Here is a 22,923-nt window from a genome sequence, read left to right on the forward strand (position 1 = left end):
CCCTCTCTCCAGCTCCAAAAGTGGGAAAATTCTAATCTGTTTATCAACTCCAGAATTAAAGACTAGTCAGTGATGTGATTTTTCTTTTCCTTCTTTCCTTTTTTTTAGAAAATGTATTAGAGAGGCCTTTTAAGGAGCCCACACCCACATTCTCCGGTGTGTCTTGGTTTCTTCCTGAATGTCTTTCTCCTAACCCTCAGGCTTAAAATCTATACTCATATCTTTTTAAAACACTCTAATTCTGTCCAGAAGAAAGGTGGGAAGAAAAAGGGGAAAAAGAAAGGGGGACTCGGAGTCCTGCACGGTTCTCCCAGCTCTGGAACACTTGCTTCGCTTTCGTGTGTCCTCCTTTACTTTCCCAACGGTAGAAGCCCTCAGAGCAGGCCCGTTCCTACAGGGCTCGGATAGAGACAGTGAGATTCCGGGTTGGCCAGTCTGGTTGACTCACAGTGCATGGCAGGCTTCCCGTCCCCACTGTTGAGTAACAGAAGGAGGGCTGTGTTTGTGACTTCTCTCTGAAGTGTACCAGATGCTGTGGGTTAGAGGTGGCTCTGATGTAATGTCCCACAGAGAAGTGGAACAAAAGGCAGTGAGGTACCTCCTGTCTGTCATCACTCAGGAGGCCAAGACCAGAGGATGTCATAGGTTTATGGGCAGCATGGGCTCAGACCCTGCCCCAAAAAACCAAACCAAGGAGGAGGAAGAACTGGGAAGGGGAGGGGTTAAGTAGAAGCTTCTATCACCTATAATATAATTCTTCTCACAACGTAGAAAAATAAACAGTCTTGACAGATATTGTCTGCTTAGCTGGTTTAGGAAAATCTCATACCCAGTAATTTGGCCTTTATGACTAAAATTAAAATTAAAGTTTCTGACTAGGTATAGTGGCAAACACTTTTAATCCCAGCACTGGATAGACAGAAGCAGGTAAATACCTGTGAGTTTGAGGCTAGTCTGCTCTACATTTCAAGTTCTAGGTCAGCTATGGCTATATTGTCTGTCCAAAAAGAATGACGTACAGAGAGAGAGAGAGAGAGAGAGAGAGAGAGAGAGAGAGAAGAAGAAGAAGAAGAAGAAGAAGAAGAAGAAGAAGAAGAATTAGAATTTATTAGTTAAAGTTTCTGGGCTTATGTGTAGCTCAGTAGAAGAGCATTGTTTAGGCCTGTGTTAAACCTCCGTACTACAAACTAATAATGACAATAGTACCAGTGTTTCTTTTGGTGTTAGTTTGAATTTCCCACTGAGTCCTGAAAAAAAAAAAAAAAGTCATGAAGATAGTGGCAGAAAGCACAGACAGGATTTCAGCTCTACACTAAGCTTTCTTCTTTAGAGAGATTGATGTAAACAGGACTCATTTCCTTCCCAGCACTCCTCAAGGACATGGGAGCTTGAGAACTCTGACCTTGTGGTGTCTGGCACTCACGCTCTTTTTTTTGTGTGTGTGTGAAAAAACGCTCTGCTGACACTGCTCTGTTCCTCGAAACATGTATTTCTTTCTAAAGAACTCTAACTGCCCACTCATGGCTTCATGACTGTATTTCTTACTCTTCCCAGCTCTGGGAATCAACCCTGAGTCCCCACATGTGACAGGCAAGCACTCTACCACAGAGCTGCAAGCCCAGCTCCTCAGATTATATTGACACACATGAAATACTTTTGTTTTCTTGAAGGATGGTTTTCTGGGGGCTCCCTGTGAACTAGAAGCTCAGGGCCAAAGGAGATGTGTAATGCCGGAAGCGAGACAAACAAGTGTATTCAGTTCTGCTGAAAACCTGGCTATTGATCAAGCCAAGTGGCTTCTAAAGCATAACTATGGCAGGTATAGGGTACATGCCTGTGATCCCAGTCCCTGGAAGATTAGGGCATGAGTACTTGAGCTTCTGGGCCAGTCTAGGCTGCAAGCAAGATACACAAAACAGAAAAGCAAACAACAAACCTAAAGAGCACAATTATTAGCTCTGTTGTCAGCTCAGTATGTATGACAAAGGGTCTTGCCATGAGAAGTTGTAATCTGAATGGGCTCCAAGTGCCTTCCTAAGCCCGAAATGAGATGCTTGCTGCACTGGTGTGGCTTGCAAGGCTTACAAATGTTGGCTTTCCCAGAAATGTAAGAATTTCAAAGTGCCAGAACCTAATCTGGAGTCTCATTCACACACTCACATGGCATTTAAGTTGACTTCTAATCTTCCTCTTGCCCCAGTGTCCATCTCCTGGGACCTTGGTCTTAGAGAAGGAGAAAGTGAGAATAACAAGAAGCTCTAGTGAGAAACACAGGAAACAAGGCTGACCGTGAGAAAATTCTTCCAGGGTCTACAGCTCAGCTGAGCACAGCTGTGTGTTTCACAGGGGCCCAGCCACAGCAAAACAGGAACTGGGGAGCCAACCACTCTTCACCAAAGGGGTCTCAAGAGCATTCTCATTTTTAGTGCCGCAGGCTCATCAGTGTTTAGGTTTGAGGGCGGTTGTACATAGTCGGTTACATGCAGAATTCTTCCAGGTAGGAAAGAGGCATGCAGCTTTCCACTTTTGTCAGACCTAACACAACCCCTTAAGAGACCAAATTTTCTCAGCTGTAGGAAAAATGGGCTAGCCTTAGGACTGTGGGATTTACTGTGGTGATAGAAAGAGAAGAGTCAAGTCATAAAGAAAGAGAGTGACTTCTTTCAGATAGGAGGAACATGAGAGGCTGCTCTGATTGAGTGATAAAGCTAAGACCCAAAGGAAGAGAAAACACAGGGGAAGAGTTCCTGGGAAGATGGAGCAGCAGATGCAGAGACCCTTTGGCTGACCAAGATTAGCACTGTAAGCCAACGACAGTGACCCGAGATAAGTTTGGGAAGGTGGACAGAATTCTGGAACTGGAGAAAGCGTAGCAGGTAGGAGCACTTGTAGAAGGTCCCAGTACCCACAGCCGGTAGCTCACAGACTCTTGTAGCTTCCTCTCCAGGGGTTCCAATGCCTCTGGTCCCTATGAGTACCAGCACTCATATACACAGACATGCATAACTTTTAGAGATTAAAATTTGAAAAATTCTCACTGTGTGGCCCCGGGCAGCCTGAAACGTGCTATGCTGATGAGGCTGTACTTGAACTCTGTCATGAAACCTGTCTGGAGAAACCTTGTCTCAAAACAAAACAAACAAGCAGAAAGAGTAGGTGGGCCAGAAAAAGAGACGGGCAATAAGAGACATGGTCATGTTCATGGTGGGCTTTGGAGACAGCGTCTTGAGCGTGTGGAAGGCAGAGAGTGCGGGGAAGACAAACCCACCTATGGCCACTGAAGGACAGATGGTGTTGTTTGAAGATAGGTAAGGTGCAGGGTGGAGCAACAGGACTGGATGGCAAGGAACAAGAGCACAGGCAGCACATCTGGACAGCTGTGGACCCCCAATCAGAACATCAACAAGGCAGGTTGGGTATTGTAATCCCAAGCTGCAGGGAAAGATCAGGGCTAGGGGCGGAAATCTCCACATGTAGCACGTGATGTCGTCGAAGCTGTTGAACTGGATGAGACCACACAGAGGAGCACAGGCACGATTACAGTGCTCAAGATCCTCAACATCCAGAGGCCGAGAGTGGCAGTAGCAGATAGCCAAGGGTACGGCAAACAGTGAGAAAGGGTCATTCCTGGTACTAAGAGAACAACATTTCCAGAAACAGTGGGCGATCCACTGGTTGGCATTGCTTAGATAAGAAAACACAGAAACAGAAACAGGCATGGGGTTGGGCAACACCGACGTCCTTGCTGCCTGTGATGGAAGCAGATCCAATGAGGCTACAGGGAAGAGCCAGCCAGAGGGAAGTGGAGACTCAATAGCGAGGGCACGCTTCCAAAAGCTCAGGCTCAGATGAAAGTCCTTTAAGGCCTTTTGCTTCCCTCCACGTTGTGAAAGAACAAAGCTCTAAGGTTATTGTCAGCTTGCAACCTGGTGTTCCCTTCCTGTTTTGATCACAAAGTCCACTTTGCTTTAATTTTCAATTAGGGCTTCCTCGAAAATCATCTCCTTTGAACTCAGCACGAAACCTGGACATGATTGTTCTGTAAAGTTAACTCGTAATGATATTGGCACACGTGAGCTTCCTGGCTATGTCCTTGTTGAGTTAAGGATATCATTCGGGTGACCCTGATTTCTTGTTAGAAGTTGAAAATATCTTCCTATCATCATAAAACCAATTAATATTTCAAAAGAAATATTCTTGTTGTAGGTCAGCCAATATACTGGAAAAACGACCTTTTAAGAGCATGGCTAGCTTGCTTCTGTTGTTCATGCAAGGATAACTGAAAAAGGAGGAACTGGGACCATTGTCCCTTCTGTTGTCACTTACCTTCTGCAGCTATGCCAGGGTGCAAACCGTTGACTTGTTCCACTGTCCTCCCAGGCCCAGGAGCTGAACCGGCGCCCGCCTTTTTCTGACTGCCCTCGGATCTAACACTGCGACCCTGCAGCATATTCCCCCATTCCCAGATGTTCTCCCTCTCCTCTGGACTAGCCCAGTCACTCAACCATCTCTCCCTAAGTTATCTCTTTTCACTGACTACAGCTGATTTATGTGACCAATAGGACACTGTGCAAATGATATGGGGTGGCTTCCAAGACTAGACCACAAAATCCACAGTGCCTTTCACTTGCATTCTCTGGATTTTGTACTCTTGGAAGAAGGCAGCAACCATGACAAAAGAATAGTGAAAAATCCATGGTGAGGTGGCTAGCAAGAAGATCTGAAACTTCCTTCACTAGGATACATCTTGGAGATGACTCTCCCAAACCTAGCAGAGATAGAGGTAGCTACATGCCCAGCATCTTGAATGCAGTCTCCTGAAAGATCTTAAACCAGAACCGTTGTTTTTTTGTTTATTTGTTTTTTCTTCGAGACAGAGTTTCTCTGTGTAGCCCTGGCTGTCCTGGACTCACTTTGTAGACCAGTCTAGCCTCAAACTCACAGAGATCTTCTTGCCTCTGCCTCCCAGAGTGCTGGGATTACAGGCCAGATTACAGTTCTTAAGCTTGGAGATACAAGGCACTTGACTGAGACTGAATTGCTGGGAACAATGATACAACCTCCCAGACAAGTTTGTATGTTTTAAGGAGGATTGTTACAAACTCTGGTATGTAACAGGTCCATTTTAGAAAACAAAAGAATAGATGTGAATGATACAAGGCCTAGGTAATGAACATTGTTTTGCCTTTTTTTTTTTTTTTTAAGACAGATTCTTTCGGAGTCCAAGCTGGCCTTGAACTCCTGATCCTTTTACCTCCACCTCATAACTGCTGCGGTTACACGCATGTGCTAGGTTTGAGGTAAACCTTTATTGTGTACATAGATGTGTTTTGAGATGTAGGAGAAGGCAGAAGATGCTGACATGTCCTTGAATATGTCCCAAAGCTGCTTTAGAATCAAAATATCCCTTAGCTTGTGTTAGTATTTAGGCAGCCTGCTTCTGGGTTGTTTAGTAACCTATGATGTCATCATGTGTCGCCCACCAGGTAGCTGTACCTGGCAGGCATGGTTTAGCTGCTCCATAAAAGGACCAACCTGCCATATTGTTGCTCTCTTACCCTCTTGCTCTCCTCTTCTTTTGCTCTTCCCCAACCCCTGTCGGGGCACGCCCTCCTCCCACCAAGTCTCTGTCTTACTCTCCATTTCCATCCATTATATCTTTCATCTAATACCTATTCCTGTTGTGTGTATGGCATTATTTTTATATAAATACTTACAGTTTGTATTTGTCAGAGCTTTTTTTCTTTCTAGACTTAAAAGAAAACAAAACAAAAAACCAATCTTTTATTGAACTAGATTAATGTGGCAAATTTAGAATAGCTGCTCCCAGGAGGAGCCAGTCGCCTGGTGAGATGTCTTTTAGCACCCAGCACTGTGAGGAGGCCTCTGAAGAGCAGAGGGTGAAAACAGAGAAGCCTGTTCCAGGCTTTCTGGCTTCTGAGAGGCCATGCATGAGCAAAGAAGCCATCTTGGACTTGTGGTCCAGTCAGCACTGGAGCCAATCAGCTCTGTGAGAAATCCCAAGTTCCCAGCTGAGCCTGGCCGGCCAGCAACACTAAGGGAGATAATGAAATGGTTGTTTGAGGGCACTATGTTTCTGAGTGGTTTATGCTGCAGCAAAATCAATCCGAGAAATGAAAGAGGGAATTGATCAGAGGAGCACTGGGGATCCTTGTGAAGACTGCTGGGCTGCTGTGTGTGATAGAGCTGTTTGTCTGCCTCTGTGACCTTCTTCAGCTTTGTTTCCCAAGGTCAGGGGCAGAGTAAGAGAACCATAGAGCTTTTGCATGATCTGTAGTTTCCACAGGGCATGAAGAGATGGCAAGCACCCAGGGAATGATGAATAGGCATTCAATAAAATGGAATTTATTTGTTTCCCTCCTAACTAATGTGTTTGTAGTATAGAAATTGAACTCATCTTGCCCACCCCCACCCACCCCTAAGTAAGACAAGCTGCACTCTTAGACTCGGGTTCATCTTGATGGAGATCAGAGTCAAGAATGGAGGTCTGGTTCCTAAGGACTTACCCAGAACAATGTTACCCAACTAAATTCACTTGTCAATAACCACAACTGTGACCAGCAGGACACTACCAACAGAATGACTGATCACAAGCATTTCCTCCAGTCTCCCAACCAGCCGCCTTGCTTTATGCAAACTTGTCTCTTCAAGGTGATTAGTTACGCACGCACTTGAGTGATTCAGGTTATGAGGCGGTGGCATTCAATAGCACAGGGGTGTTTGTGTTCTTTTGAACATCTTGTTCAGTCCTCCAGAGAGGCTTTTAGCAAGAATGTGTAGATGGCTATCATTTAAGAAGAAATGTATGGGGGGGGAGGGGCTGGACACAAGCCTTTAATCCCAGCACTCACGAGGCAGAGGCAGGCAGATCTCTGTTCAAGGCTAGCCTGGCCTACAGAGCGATTCCAGGACAGCCAAGCTACACACAGAGAAACCCTGTCATGAGAAAAAGAAAGAAAGAAAAAGAAGCAATATCAACTGGTTTTATCATTAGCTTTTTTCTTGAGCATGAAGCAGTACTGGGCATTCTCAAAACCACCATTGGTCACCATGGTCTAGTCCTTATTTGTTTTGTTTATGGTGTGAAGGATAGAACCTGGAGCCTGACCCCTGAGCTACACCTTCAGGCCTGGTGTTCTGTCACTTTGATGTGCCTTCTTGGTCAGATGAAGCCACTGTCCTTTGATAGTTCTTGGCAAAACAAACAAACAAAAACTTTCAATGTCAGTTGGTTAAATCTCGGCTCTCAAATCATTATGAGAAAGCTCACTCTTCAGGAAGGTGGCAAAGGACAGGATACTTCCAATGTGCATTTTCACAGGGCCTGAGGCTAGCAAAGAGATGTGCTTGTGAACTGAGCTGAGTGATCCTGGGCTAGGCGGGTAGGGGGTCCTACTAACAGCTAAGAAAGAATTAGACATTTATTTTCAGACATGGAGGAAATGAGGCTTGGAGTGTCAGAATAGTTGCTTTAAGTGCAATCTCCTTCCACTCACTATTTTGAAGCCATCTTAGTTGGAAAATGAGCATGTGGTCCATGTCTCACATTAAGCAAAAGTGGTCTCAATGTTTGCTAAAAATTACAAGCTGCATAGTCACCACTCCCAAGCCACAACGGCAGCCTGGAGCCATCCAGTGCGGTTAGCAGCTGTGACTTCCCAGGATGAGAAGAGTAACTTTGACAGAACCTAAGCTCTGCTGCGAGAGAGACTGTGCTGACTGGAAGGGGCAGAAGTCTACGCAACAGCTCTAGTAAGCTCACCAAGGAACCCTGTCGACAGATATGAGACAAAACAAAAGGCAAATACCCAATACTGTCTGCAGAAGGCCAGGGGCCGATGGCCAGGAATGAATGTGGTTTCATTCTTGAAAAAGGTGAGAAGCAAGGCCATCTTCACATTCCTTTAAAAGCATCAATTTAGAGCTCAGCATAATAGTGCATTTCTGTAATCCCAACACCCAAAAGGCTGAAACATAAGGACCGCAGGGAGTTTGAGTTTAGTGACTTCTATAATCTGCCTGGGGGAAGAAGCCTCATTTCTGTGGCTTGCCTTCCAGGGGGTGAAAAGGAGAAACAGACGGCCAGGGAAAGGGTAGCAAACACAGTAGGCCCCTGAGACCTTCACCTTCAGCTATTTTCTGAGTCCGAACCAGCAACAGCTGACTCACCCAAGGTCTCCACCAATGTGACTCAGGAAAAGCCCAGTGAAACTGGAATCAAAGGCCAAGCTTTGGTGTGCTTGCCTTCAATCTCAGCACTACATAGCAAGCAAGACTTTCAACAACTGCAACAACTGACCTCCCTAAAGCAAGGAAACCAAAAATGTGAAATACAGTCATTGTTGTTTTCTTCTCCTCCTCCTCCCCCTCCCCCTCCTCCTCCCCCTCCCTCCTCCCCCTCCCCTCCTCCTCCCTCCTCCTCCTCCTCCTCCCCCTCCTCCTCCCCCTCCCATCTCCTCCCCTCCCCCTCCCCCCCCTCCCCCTCCTCCTCCCTCCTCCTCCTCCTCCTCCCCCTCCTCCTCCCCCTCCCACCTCCTCCCCTCCCCCTCCCCCTCCTCCCCTCCCCCTCCCCCTCCTCCCCCTCCCCCTCCCTCCTCCTCCTCCTCCTCCTCCCCCTTCTCCTCCTCCTCCTCCTCCTCCTCCTCCTCCTCCTCCTCCTCCTCCTCCTCCTCCTCGCATGCACCACCGTGCCCATCTTGAATACAGTCTTGTAAGGCAACCTAAAACTGTAGAGAATGATTGGGGTGGGGGGGCTAAGACAGGGTTTCTATGTGCAGCCTTGGCTGTCCCAGACTTGGATTTGTAGACCCAGCTGGCCTCCAACTCACAGAAATCCACCTGCCTCTGCCTCCCTGAGCGCTGAGATGAAAGGTGTGTGCTGCCTCACCCTGCAAGAATGAATTTTTAACTATCTAATCTGTGCAAGAGGCAGAACTGAGATTCTCTTGGTTCCCCTGCTAACGTGCTGTGTAGAGCCGGGTGGCCCAGAGCTCACTGAGATCTCTACCGAGAACTCTTGAAAACCGGTTGTCCAGTCAAGGAACAGATAGGACATCACTTAGAGGTCATCAAAGCTTCAGAACCACATGCTGCACCTTGGGACTATCAAGTCACAACCACATCTAACAGGACTTCCTAGAGGTGCTCCACTAACTAAAGTTTGAAAAATATTTCCAGGGATGGTTGTATGATTTGAATATTCGTGTCTCAAGGCTCACGGGTTGAAATGCCAACCAGAAAGGGGATGGAGGTGGGGAGTGGGACTTTTGGAAAGTTATTAGATTATGAGGGAGGAGCCCTAACACTGAAGGCTCTTGAGAACTATCTAGGAACCAGGAAATAGACCTCATCAGCCAGCCTGGGCCGATCTTATACCTCCAGACTGTGAGGAAACTCTCTAGTTTGTTGTGTCTTATTATAGTCACCCAAATAGACAGGCACCAGTCCCCAAGGAACTAGAACTAGCTATGGAAAAGTGGCTGCACTCAGATGTCTAAGAATAGCTCAGAACCTCCCAGCCTAGGAGCTGCAGGAACCAGCCCAGTTAGGGCTCCACATTAGCAGGACTTAGTACAAATGTTTGTGGCCCTGGTCTCCTGATTTCAGAGCTGGGCGCACAGTTCTGGGGTACATTGCCTGTCTAACCTGTTCAAGGGCCTGGGTTCTGTTCATAGCACCATTTAGGGGAAGAGAATAATGCTTTTCAGTAAATTCTGTTGACTCGCCCTGCTTTCAGCCTGCCCTGGAAGTCACCCGAAATTAACCCTCTTATCTGTTTATGGCTTCCTGATTCTTCTGTCTGTCTAGAAATATCTTCTGGTCACTGCCTTGACGGAGGCAAGCCAGCAGATGCGCCTATCCTCTGCCTCCTGAGTGCTGAGATTAAAGGTATGTGTCACCACTCTGGCTCTAGAGCCCATTCTTTATTTCCCTAGAATTAGCCCTCTAACAGTAAGGGTTGGAGTTGGAAGATAAATGCCCCAGCTTTTTCATTCCTCAGCTCTCTCTCAACGGCCCCAGCTTCCTGTTGCAGGAACCACTCTCTTCCAGTGGACCAAAGCTAGCTTATAGTGCAATCACTTTTTCAGAAAAACTCATGAACTGTTGTGCAACTTGTCCTAGCACATCGCTGGAAGCCATGTTGGTGGCTAGAGATGGCTGTGAGGAAGATTGGCATGGCAGATGTTTTCATTTTCTAGAGCCCATTCTTTTATCTTGATTGTGGGGGTCTACACAGGGTTTCTCTGTATATCCTTGGCTGTCCTGGAACTCACTCTGTAGACCAGGCTGGCCTCAAACTCAGAGATCCTCCTGCCTCTGCTTGGAATTAAAGGCATGCGCCACCACCCAGTTTAGAGCCCATTCTTAAACATGTACCATTATACCAATGATTTACACGGTTTATTTTATTTATCATTACTTTCTGAAACAGGTCTCAGTGTGTAGCCCTTTCTGGGCAGCCCAGACTACATAATGAGACCCTGACTCAAAGCAAATAAGAACCCCCTGGAAAAGTAGAGATAAATGACATCTATCAAAGGACAGTTTCTATGCTACAATTTTTTTTTTTTTTTTTTTTTTTTTTTACCTCTTTAGCTCAGAGGTCTGCCCGCTTCTCCCTTCCTGGGATTAAAGGTGTGCACCACCACACCCAGCTATTTTCTTCCCACATAGTTCCTAGCCTAGGCTGGCCTGGAATTCCCAATGTACGAACCCTGGATCTTCCTGCCTCCATTCCCAAATGCAGGAGATTACGGGTATGTAACACCACACCGGGTTTAAAACAAAACAAAGAAAAAACCTCCCCCCACTTCTTCTCCTAAGACAGGGTCTTACTATGTAGCCAGACCAGCCCAAGGTCATGATCCTCCTTCCTCAACATGTGAATGTGGACATGACAGGCGTGTGTTGCCAAGGCTAGCTTCATTTCAATTACTCTCTCTTTCTTCCCTTGTGGTTATGTTTCTGAGAGAGAGATTAGGGATTGAATCTACAGCCTTGCACACACTACCCTAGTGCTCTGTCTCTCAGCAACAACCTCAGCCTCTTTTCTCTTTTACTTTTTCTTTTCTCTCCTCTCTCTCCAAGGACTCTTGCTGAGTGTCCCAGGCTGAATTTAAACTTATTCTGAGACCCAGGCTGGCCTTGAATTTGTGGTTTTCCTGCCTCAGCCTCCTGAGTAAATGACCTACATTACCATGCTGGGCTTTCACGGTGATTTTAGTGGACATATTGTATTATACTTTTAAAAGCAGAGACAGCAGAACGCGGTCAGTCCTGTCAGTAATGCCAGCATTTGGAAGGCAGGAGCAGGAGGATGGTTGTGCTCTGGAGGCTAGCCTTGGATATACATTGAGTTCTAGGCCAGCTAGGTTGTAGAGTGAGACTCTCTCAAAACAGCAGAGATATGTGATGGACTGTGGCACAGTTCTATAATTTCCCCATCTTTCAGGAGACTGAGGCAGGAGGATCTTATATTCAAGGGCAGCCTAGACTACATAATGAGACCCTGACTCAAAGCAAATAAGAACCCCCTGGAAAAATAGAGATAAATGACATCTATCAAAGGACAGTTTCTATGCTACAAATTTATCCTCATGATAGCAGTGGGATGGCGCAGTGGTTAAAGGTACTTGCCACCAATTCTGACAATCTGAGTTCTGATCCCAAAACTCGCTCCTAAGAGTTGTGCTCTGGCTTTTCTATGTAGAGTACGGCATGTAAATGTCCCTCTTACACACACACAAATAATAAATTAAAAATTTTTGCCTCCATGAAGACTTATTACCCCTTTTGTGTATCCAAATTGTTCTCCTTGGCTGATGATGACTTTGGGGAAGTCATTCGTTTAGTCAGAGACTATTATGGTTTGAATCTGAACTCTCCCTTACAGGCCTGTGTTGTGAAGGTTCAGGTCTCCCACAGAGGTTTTGAATACTGTAGCTTCTTAGAAGTGGAGACTGATGGTGGCAGGGAGTGAGCCTTTGAAGGTCATACTTACTTCTGGTTCTATTCTAGCTTCCTTTGCTTCCTGAACAGAGGACCAACCCTTGACATCAGTCCCACTTCAGATCCTCCGCCTCCACTATGTCTTCCCCATCATAACAGACTCTCTGAAACCAGGGACTGAGACAAACCTCTCTTCCCTCCAGTAGTTTTTAGTCTGTATTTTGATCATAGTAACACATTAAGAAACTAGTGCAAGGCCCAGTAGTTTTCTAATATGGAAAAAGAATATCATTGAGGTGAACAATGTAAGGGGAATGGACATGGACGAGCCACTGGTAGCAATGCAATGCAGACCACAGGCCCACATTTTCAGGGATTGTGCATTGTCTGCTGTCCACACCGTGCATGTTCTGACTATGTCTCCTTTTGACTCATGGCAAACCTGGCCCGATTATTTACAATCTCCTCCCCAATGTACGGCTTTTACTGAGGACCCGATTAGTATCTGCTATGGGTTGAATGATGTCCTGTTCAAGTCCCAACTCCCATACCTGTAAATGTGCCTTTATCTGGAAATATTGCAAATGTAATCAGGTTAAGACTAGGCCATTAGGGTGGACCACATTTCCTATGGCTGATATCTTTACAAAAAGGAAGAAACAGGTAGGCACACACTAGGGGAAACAATCACAAGGACAGAGGCGTAAGGAGAATGCTGTCAAAGGAAAGGCAGAACGCAGTCTGCCACTACAAGAGAGCCCTGAGCTGGATACAAAATAGGAGGACTCCCCTGGTTGATGGGCTTCCTCTTCTCTACCTAGGGCTCCTGGACCCCCACAGCCTCTACCTGAGGAATGTCACATAGCCCTTAGGGAAATCACAGGTCCAACTCCCTTTCTCCTGAAAACTCTGCAGCAAGCACCTGAGGTTTCGGGAATGTCTTTCCAGCTTAAGGAGGAATCTCAGTACCTTAGCCCTTCAGCCAGTGACACTGGCTCACCCTGGATATTCCCCCCTTCTCCCTAGAGTTCTATATAACCTCCTTCATCCCCAAAGAAAATTGATCTGCCTCCCCAAAGCTGGTCCTAGAAGGTTTTTTTCTGTTCGTGCTTACAGGCCACTGAACCTCCAGTTCTTCACTTCTGCTCCTTTGTTCCTGAAGACCGGTGGCCAACAACCCCAGGACCAGAAAGAGCACAGAAGTGACTTCAATCTACAAATTCTACAAACTTTAGAACGCCCCCAAACTGCTGGCACACTCTGAAGCCACACCACAGGCTTGATGGAGCAGATCTCTTAGAGCCCTCAGAGGGAACACCCAGGGCTGATACCCTGAATTGAACTTTCAGCCTCTAGAACTCTGAGAGAGCCCATTTCTTTAGTTTTAAACCATGAGCAGGTGGTACTAGTTACAGAAGTCTGACAAACTGAAATGCTAGCATAGTTAGTTGTGGAGAAAAACTGACTGGCTACCTTTTGATCACATGGCCAATTATGCAACCAATCAGAAACCAGAGCCTTTTTTTGTTTTTCCTTCAGTTGGACTGACTATATAGAATGTTATAGGCTCCAACCACTGGGAAATGCCAGTGGATGTTGTTAGGACCAATGAAAATGATGATGTGCCCAGCAGATTTTATATGAAAGAGGTTTATTAGATGGAGATGAAGAGAGAGAGAGAGCGAGACATGAGAGGGGGAAGAAGGACAGAGAAAGGGGAGAGGGCAAGAGAGGAGAGGGTAAGAGCCGAGAGAGAGAGAGAGAGAGAGAGAGAGAGAGAGAGAGAGAGAGAGAGACAAAGACAAAGTGGCGGGTTAGTACTTTTAAGCAATGTAACCACAACTGCCAGGTGTGTGGACGACACATGATGACATCATAGGTTGCTAGGCAACCCAGAAGCAGGCTGCCTAAATACTAACAGATGTGGCCAGAGGGTTAAAGATGTGTGTGTTGGGGAAATAGGATATTTCCCCCTATTAGGTTGAAACTTCACCAAGAAAATGGAAATTTTCAGTTGGATGTCAACCACTGAAATAATGTTGACTAATACAGCTTTGTTCTAATAAAATATCTTAATTTCTCTATGTCAACCATTCTTACAAGACATGGTTCTGTATAAGTAGAAATATTGTTTGGTTAATAAACAGCTATTACAAGGGACAGCATGACAAGCAAGGTCACGGTAAAAATTGTCAGTCTGGGTCCTTTTGGACAACAGGAAGCAGCACAAGCAGCATAGAGGTTTTTTGTTTGTGCCCCCCCATGTTGTTTTAAAGGTCACCTCAACATCCACACATACTGTATGTAGTATATTGTGCTTTCCTAAGCAGGCTGAAACAGCTGGAAAGTTGAGAACTAAGCTGTTTTTTCCATGCTTGGAATTATTTTGTGTTAAAGCCGGGGAAACAGGCCTCATGACATTCAGAGCCAAGTCATGAATCAGTTCATCTCATTAAAAAAAAAAAAATCTGAATTTTAGCCAGCCCAGTAAATACATGTCCCTCAGTCTAGGAAGTGTGGTGGCCAGGAAATATTGAACAACAGGCTCCTCAGGAAGAAGCGACCAGTTCCTGGTTCTCCACCCCCAACAAAGCCTACTCTTTTTTTTCTTTTTTTTCTTTCTCCGATACAGGGTTTCTCTGTGTAGCCCTGGCTGTCCTGGACTCACTTTGTAGACCATGCTGGCCTCAAACTCACAGAGATCCTCCTGCCTCTGCCTCCCCAGTGCTGGGATAAAGGCGTGCACCACCAGGCTGGGCTGAGGCCTACTCTTAAGAGAAGGGTGAATTTGTGTTTAGAGGAGGGCGTATCCAGTCAGCACATGAGCCACCTCCAGAAAACTGCTGCTCAGGCGTCTTTTATAATTGTATTTAACACTTAGAAATTTTTTTTTCTAGGCCAGGTGCTCTATGCAAGAATTCCTTCACACTTGGCATTCTTTTTTGATTTTACATTTGATAAAGCAGGTGCTAGCTTGGTTCAATAGATCAAAAAGAAATCTGAAGAGAATGGGCAATTTGTATTAAGCCAGGCAGCCACACGGAAGAAGCTGAGTGTTCCCCTCGCTGTCCTCCCTTTCTCTGCGAGTGGAGTGCTAACACCATCTCAAGCATGCTTGCGAGGGTTAATAAGATCCTGGCCACAAGCTGCCTTGTATGCTGGTCTCTATTTGAAAGAGAAAAAGCCACACAGGGAATCCTAACACTTGGGAGCTGAGGCAGGAGGATTACCAGGAGTCTGAAGACAGCAGCCCAGACCAGCCTGGGCTACAGAGTCATCTTATTTCAAAAAGCCAAAAGTTGAAAATGTAAAAATATAAAGCAATACAAATGTTCATTGTAGAAAATACTGATCTACCAAGAAAAACTATAAGTGGTTCTTAACTGCTAATAATCTTACAGACTTCTTTTGTTGCATATAACAACTTACGAAGGACTGTCTTGGTAAAGAAAACACATTTTGTTTTGTTTTTTTTTCAATTTTAAGAAATTTCATTTATGGGGCTGGAGAGAGTGCTCCACAGTTAAGAGCACTTGATGCTCTTCAAGAGGTCCCAGGTTCAATTCCCAGCGTCTACATGATGGCTCCCCACAGTCCCTAACTTAGTCTTGAGGGATCTGATTCTCTTTTTCTGGCCTCCACAGGCATCAGGAATACACATGGGTACGCAGGCAAAACATCCATACATATACAATAAAAAATAATTATTTATGAAAAGTTATTTCGGATGTATGCCTGTGCACATACATGGGTGTGTGTGGAAGTCAGGGGACAAGTGGCAGTCAGTTCTCTCCATCCACGAGGTGGGTCTCTGGGGGTTCAGCTCAGATCCCCAGGCTTGGTGCCAGGCTTCACTGGCCAAGCCATCTCATGTGCTCTGAAATACTTTCTCTATGACAGGCCCTGGGGCGATGGTTGACCACGAGTCTGTCTGCACCATAATAGGATGCATGCAGATTACATTTAAAAATAAACTAGAGCAGGAATAATAAAGTCATTGTCACTCACGTGTGCTGGGCTGTGATGCTGTTCTCACTGGAGAAAGTTACAAGGAAAAGTAAGGCAGCCAAAGCGGGACGCGTAATAACCATGTTGGGACACAGAGAGGGTAGCTGGTAGCTGGCTGTTTCTCGTGAGCAGGAGACAGGGAAGAGAGATGAGTCGAACATACTCATAACTAACTAGGAAGTGCAGATGCGCTTCTGAGCTCAGCTGGCTGCAGGGTGTTCCCGGAGCCTCATGCACAGAGCCCCGGGGGCTGCTCTTGCAGGGTGTGCAGGGCGAGTATGGGGCGCATTGTCACCTCAGTTTCCTCCTCACGCTCCTCAACATCATGGTACATCAGGGACATGAAAATGGGAACTTACCGGAAGCAAGCAACGGGCCAGCCTTCTGAAACCACAGAGTTTGGATTGGACACATCCTTTGCACACGGGGCACAGAGGAAATGCTTCTGTCAGATTTTAAGTGAGAGCTGGAAGACATAGCCCTGGAGGAGCCTGGACTTGATTGATTGAGAGTCTGAGTTGCCTTAAAAAAAAAAAAAAACCTGGGTCTTACTGTGTGGCCTTGCCTGGCCTGGAACTTGATATGTCCAGTTCAGGCTGACCTTGAATTTATAGAGATCTACCTGCCTCTACCTCCAGAGGTGTGCCCCATCATGCCCAGCTGTTTATTTTTTAAAGATAGAGTATGTAGTTTTGTAGCTTTGGCTGGCCTTGAATTGATGGTGATTCTCCTGCCTCATCCTACAGAGTGCTGAATTACAGACATGTAATTATAGACATGTGTCACCATGCAAGGCTCTAATTTGGGCTTTGGTGAATATACACACTAAATAATTTAATCTTCTAACCACAAATTCTAAGTAAAATGTTTGTATTAAAAGAATGAATACTACATATTTTGACTTTTTTTTTTTTTTTTTTTTTTTTGGCATAGGGATTTTCCACATGGTCCCAGCTCTCTTGGTACTCACTCTGTAGACAAGACTGGGCTCAAACTCAGAGATCCACCTGCGTCTGCCTCCCAAGTACAGAGATTAAAGGTGTGAGCCACCACACTCCTCCATTTTCTGAGTTTAAAAAACTCTATCTGGGGCTGGAGAGATGGCTCAAAGGTTAAGAGCACTGACTGCTCTTCCAGAGGGCCTGAGTTCAATTCCCAGCACCCACATGGTGGCTCACAACCATATATAATGAGATCTGGTTCCTTCTTCTGGCCTGCAGGCAGAACACTATATACATAATAAATAAATAAATCATTAAAAAAAAAAAACTCTATCTGGAGCAGCAAAGGCCTTAGAATTCTATCATTTTCATAGGCTCAGGGATCCATCCCCATCCCCGCACTGGGAGTTGAACGATGAGCCATGAATGAGCTAGGTAAGTGTGCTCTGTAACAGTGAGCTTACTGCTCAGCAAGCTCACTCTTGTTCTTACTGAGCTCTGGGCTGGCTGGTTCAATTCAGCTGTTCTGGTTCAAACTCCTCTCCCAGCTGATGTATTCACCCAGGATTCTCTCTCAGCCTCTGAATTGCTCTGCTTGGCTTCAAACTAACTCAGCAATCTTTTCTGATCTACTGGCTCCCTCTCATTCTCTGGCTCTGGTCTTCACTGAGTTCTCTCTCTAACCTATTTCTTTATTACTGTCCCAGTAAAACTGCCTCCTCTCCTCTCTGTTCTCATGAGTGTTGGGCATATCCTACTCTGTCAACTTTTTCTGATTTGTCCCTCTACCAATCAATTAGACGTCACTTTCAAACGCAGGTGCTTCCTTCTACACACTAACCCTAACCTTCATTAAAGGCGTGTACCACCACACCTGAACCTAAGCTTTTCTTTACCTGAAATTTGCTCTATACTAAGCTGGCCTTGAGCTCATATCTGCGTGACTCTGTCTCCTGGATTGAAGCTGTGTTTGTATTCCAGCCAGATCACACAGGCCTAGAAGGTCTTCTATGTGATCTCTTGCTAGCCAGATCGCACAGACCTAGGTCTTTGGATGTTCTGAACTAAAATTCTTTTACATTCTCCCATCAGCCTTCCTATCTTGTATTTTGACACAGTTTTGCCAAGCTAATTAGGTTGGCTTAAAACTCACTGTAAACACAGTTGGGGCTAGAACTTTCCATCTTTCTACATCAGCCTTCAACACTCGTGCTATTAGGCCTGGCTTTTTACCTTTTCTTTAGGACAATATTTGAATTACTTTTTGTCATATTTTTAGATATAGTCACATGAATTGGTTATGTGGTAACACTGATGAATCCTAAGAGGCTTGGATAATTCCACGGCCTGTGGTCTTTGGACAGAGACTTAATTTGCTCTGTAGCAGGAAAATGAACTAAGGACCACAGTAGCTAGCAGCGATCACATATTCTAAAGGCGAGGTTCCCTTTAATTCATCAGCCCCAGGATAATCTGTTTCATTAGCTTAGAATCCACATCTAGACTAGTTGGGTTTGGAACATATGATTCCCTGAGTTCACACAGCACAGTGAAGGCTTGTGACGAGTGGGAACATGCATTTACATTTTCTTTACACACTCAAGGAATGAAATTAAATGTTAAAAATCATACCAGCCTCTCGATATGTTGGTGTATGTCTTTAATTCCCAGCACCCTGGAGGCAGAAGCAGGTAGATCTCTGTGAGTTCAAGGCCATCGTGTTCTACAGAGTGAGTGTGAATTCCAGGAGATCCAGGGCTATGTACACAGACTTGTCTCAAAAAAATATATGTGTATAAAAATATAAAAAATACATATGTATGCATACAAATATACACATATATAGATCTTGTCTCAGGATATATACATATACATATATATATATATATCTTGAGACAAGATTGGTCTTGAACACCTTTTTATTTATTTATTTTTATTCCGGGTCTCTCTGTGTAGCACTGGCTGTCCTGGAACTCCCTCTGTAGACCACGTTGTCCTTGAACTTTGAGATGCACCTGCTTCTTCCTCTGTAGGTGCGGGTCACCATGGTGAGGCTCTTGAACGCTTCTGTGTTCAAGCTAAGAATGGATCTGAATTTCTGGTCCTGTTGCCATACTTCTCAGGTGCTGGGATCACCAAATCGGGGAACGAACTGGGTGTGGTGGAGCGAGCTTTAATCCTAGCACTGATGGTTGGAGGCAAATGAATCACCAGGAGTTCCAGCCCAGTGTGTTCTACACAGCATGTTCCAGGTTAGCCAAGGTTCATAGTGAGACCCGAGAGAGAGAGAGAGAGAGAGAGAGAGAGAGAGAGAGGAAGAAACCAGATAAATAATAGATCCAGTCACCATTATTTTGTCACTGATAATAAAATAATGACAGCCAGAATTGACACACGACACTTGTGGCTTTTGACTGTCTCTGTACATGTGTTTATAGCTGCTAGGTGCCAGGCATGATGCTGGGGTGTGAGGATCCATGTTCCTGTTCCCACCCTGGAAGCCTGATTCTAGGAGGGCCCAGCTGCAGACACAGCAGATAAAGAGTCAGTTCTCACTCTCACTTTTTTTTATAGGTAAAATAACAAAGGAGGGTGTGAATCTGCAAGTCAGGAGTAGGCAGAGAGCAGAAACGAGGCCTCTAATCTTCTCATCAAAAACATGCACATAATTAATGCACCACCTTTGCCAAGAAACTCTGCCTCCCTGGGTCCAGTCCCAGCTCGCTTTGGCTGGCTGCCAGGCCGCAGTTGGCAACTGGGTATTTAAGCCCAGTGCATGGTAACAGCACTCTTAAGAGTTCTTTTGTTCACAGGCAGGATGTATCCTGAAAACAGTAGCTCATTTTGTGGAAAGTTATCAGTATTTTCCATAAGATAAATTGATAGCTAGTTGATTGCTGAGTCATTTAAAAAAGTATTCCCCCAAAAGTTCTGGGGAGCAAAGCCAGGGCCTTGTGCATGTAAAGCAAACACTGCTATTGACCTGTAACTTTTCCTTCTTCTGAGACAAAAATCTCCTATAAACCAGATTGGCCTTGAACACCCAGTTAGCCAATAATGGCCTTGAATTTCTGATCCTGTGGCCACCACCTCTCGAGTGCCGGGATGACAGGAGTGAGCCACCAGATCTGATCATATCTGGGGAATGAATCCCTGGCCTCCATCAAGCCTGATAACCCCAGTTTGAGCTCCAGTACTCTGTTGGTTGGTTGGTTGGTTGGTTGGTTGGTTGCTTTGTTGTTTAAAAAAAAAAAAAAAAGCCAGATGTGTGGTCAGCCTCTGTAATCCTGGTACTCCTAAGGAGAGACAGGAGAAAGAAAAGTGGCAGAGAAGCTAGCCTGGCACACACAGTTTAACAGCGGAGTGAACTGCACACGTATGTGCTATGATATGTGCACACTCCTACACACGTATCAGCTACATCCCACATATGTACATGCTAAGAAAGTGTTCTCAGATTGGCAGTTATTAAAAATTAAGATATTGTGGGGCGCAGTGGCACACGCCTGTAATCCCAGCACTCTGGGAGGCCAGCACTCTGTGAGTTTCGGGCCACTCTGGTCTACAAATTGAGTCCATGAAAGTCAAGGCTACACAGAGAAATCTGGTCTTGAAAAACTGAAAAGAAAAAAAAGTTAAAATATCAATAACCTCTGAAAAATATTAAGCTATTCTATATCCTGTAGTTCAGCCAAAAGTTTAGCTTTGGTTATTTGTGGCACTAGGAGTTGAACCTACGGCCTTCTGTGTGCTAGGGAGGCACTCTTCTACTGAGCTGCGTCTCCTGAAGTCTTTAGAGACAAGGTCTCACCTCAGGCTGGTCCTGAATGTACTTTACAGTCCAGTTAGGCCTTGAACTTGTTATCCTCATGCCTCAGTCTCCCAAATAGCTAGGATTGGCCAAGATTCAATCCTTCGGGTTTCTTTGTGTTGTTTTCTTGTTTTGTTTTATGATAGGGTTTCTCTATGTAGTTCTGGCTATCGTGGGATTCTTTGTGCAGGCCAGACTGGCCTCAAACGCAAAGAGGCCTACCTGCCTCTGCAGTGCTGGGATTAAAGCCGTGTGCCACTATGCTCAGCTCAAGATTAAACTTTTTTGTTTGTTTGTTTTTGTTTTGTTTTCGAGACAGGGTTTCTTTGTGTAGCTTTGGCTGTCTGTACTTTGTAGACCAGGCTGGCCTCAAACTCACAGTGATCTACCTGCCTCTGCCTCCCTGAGTGCTGGGATTAAAGGTGTGTGCTACGGTGCCTGCCTAGGATTAAACTTTTATGGAAAAATAAATTTTCACTATCTTTAGTCAATAGTAAAACTGTATGGATAACAAAGAGTCACTTTAAATAAATTACTTTATGATTTATTGTCAGTAAATGTTTGATTTGAACAGCTATTTTACTTTATTTTGGAAGGAAGGATTTGTTTTGACTGACAGTTTGAGGCTATACAGCCCTTCATAGAGGAAAGTCCTGGGCAGGTGGCTTAGTGGTGATAGCTTAGTGATGTGGCTGGGCTTGTCACCTCCCTAAGGCAGAACCTGTTCACCTGTTTTATACACCTATATACCCAAGGTCTTGTAAACGTCTCAAATAGGAAGGGGTCTTGAGTGCGAGAAGTTGAAGAGGCCTTGACTACAGGATGCATTACACAGCGTAGGCTATGACTTTGGAGTTTTTTGCAGTAGCAGGGTCACCAGGTACACAGCCCACACAACTGATATCATGGAGAATGCTACATATGCTGATAGCAGAACTAAAGCAGAATGTGGGGCAAAAGATGAGCATCAGTCTTTATCTACATCATAATACTTCTAGGAGAAATGCACACAAACAAAGCTGATGAGACTAGCTCTAACCACCCAGTGATAGGAACCACACAATACAAAAACTACACACACATGCACCCCCTCCCAAAGACTCACGGTACTAAATCCAGGAAAATAGTGGCTACAAAAGGCTAATAATGGTGGGAGCAGTAATTGGCATTTTGTTTAAAATAAGAAACAGTATCCTCATTAAGTAATTTTCATGTTAAAATGCATATGAAAAACCGAATCAGAACTAATTTCAGTAAACTGAAACTAGAGCCATTCAGCAACACACGGCTCAATTCCACTTCTAGGAAATTAATTAAGAAAGTATGTGGGTTTTCTGGAATTCTCTGTCAAAATCTATCAGTAGCAATGAATCACTTACTGAAGATTTATATTCATAATGTCACAGATGGTAATGGGCAGAACACAAATCCAGGCCTAGCTCCTCAACTGAGAACTTTCCCCATGAACACATTTAAAAATGAACATACAAAATGAGATCATCGTGTGCTGCGCTGATTTCAGGCAGCTGAGAATACATCACATAATCAAATAAAATGGCGAATGTTAAGTATGTCCGTGGAATTTGAGGTACTCCCCTGACCTTCTGGTAATAATAGCTAATCCTCAAATTAATCTCATTAAAGATGTGTTTGAGGAATTATAACATCCCACACATGGGACAGGAGCAAGAGGAAGGAACACACTGCCACGTCCTGCTTTAAGATCTTGGCACCAGGACTGATATTGTGATTGACATGATTAATGCTATCAATGTTTCTAGGCATGACTATAAAACAACATTTCCAGGGATCCCTTCTTGACCTACCTGGATTCAGGTTTCTTCGTTAATCATCTCTTATTACTAGCTAGTTATCCTGCAGAAATCCCTCTGTCTCTGGCCCTCGGCCATCCTCCAAATGTGTATCCAGCTCTCAGAATCTGTAGGGGGTTGGTTAAAGGACTCAACGAGGATACCAAACTGCTCAGGTTCCTTATATAATTAATATAATATCTTTTTTTATCCAATGCATACCCCCTTAATATTTTAAGCTTATTGAGTGTTTCTCTGTTTCATATGTGTGCATGTGTTCACAACACTTGTGTTTGCTGTCCTTGGGGGGACAGAAGAGGGCACTTGAGGTCCTGAACTGGGAGTTATGGAAAGTTGTGGGCTATCACGTGGGAGTTGGGAA

The 22,923-nt window shown here is 45.0% G+C and overlaps 1 protein-coding gene and 1 long non-coding RNA gene across 10 annotated transcripts in view; one reads left to right on the plus strand and one right to left on the minus strand.

The window, feature by feature from the left end:
- LOC132649050 (uncharacterized) overlaps positions 1–14,060 on the plus strand; it is a 30,029-nt gene extending 15,969 nt beyond the window's left edge. For 2 of the 4 annotated variants that reach the window (XR_009587473.1, XR_009587472.1), the window contains exons 4-5: positions 9,829–9,909; positions 13,087–14,060. This is a non-coding gene — a long non-coding RNA (uncharacterized LOC132649050). The remainder of the gene's footprint in view (positions 1–9,828; positions 9,910–13,086) is intronic. The other 2 variants (XR_009587471.1, XR_009587474.1) reach the window with 1 other exon arrangement.
- The window catches only part of Shld1 (shieldin complex subunit 1), a 165,683-nt gene that overhangs the window by 140,360 nt on the left and 2,400 nt on the right, over positions 1–22,923 (minus strand). For 3 of the 6 annotated variants that reach the window (XM_060371935.1, XM_060371929.1, XM_060371934.1), the window contains exon 2: positions 16,338–16,500. The exons of 2 other annotated variants lie outside the window; for them this stretch is intronic. The gene's annotated coding sequence lies outside the window, so the exon portion shown is untranslated. Of the gene's footprint in view, positions 1–16,337; positions 16,501–18,934; positions 19,154–22,923 lie in introns of all 6 variants that reach the window. One more of the 6 variants, XM_060371930.1, reaches the window with a different exon arrangement.

This window comes from Meriones unguiculatus, chromosome 18, assembly GCF_030254825.1.
Source record: "Meriones unguiculatus strain TT.TT164.6M chromosome 18, Bangor_MerUng_6.1, whole genome shotgun sequence".
In the NCBI taxonomy this organism is placed as follows: Eukaryota; Metazoa; Chordata; class Mammalia; order Rodentia; family Muridae; genus Meriones; species Meriones unguiculatus.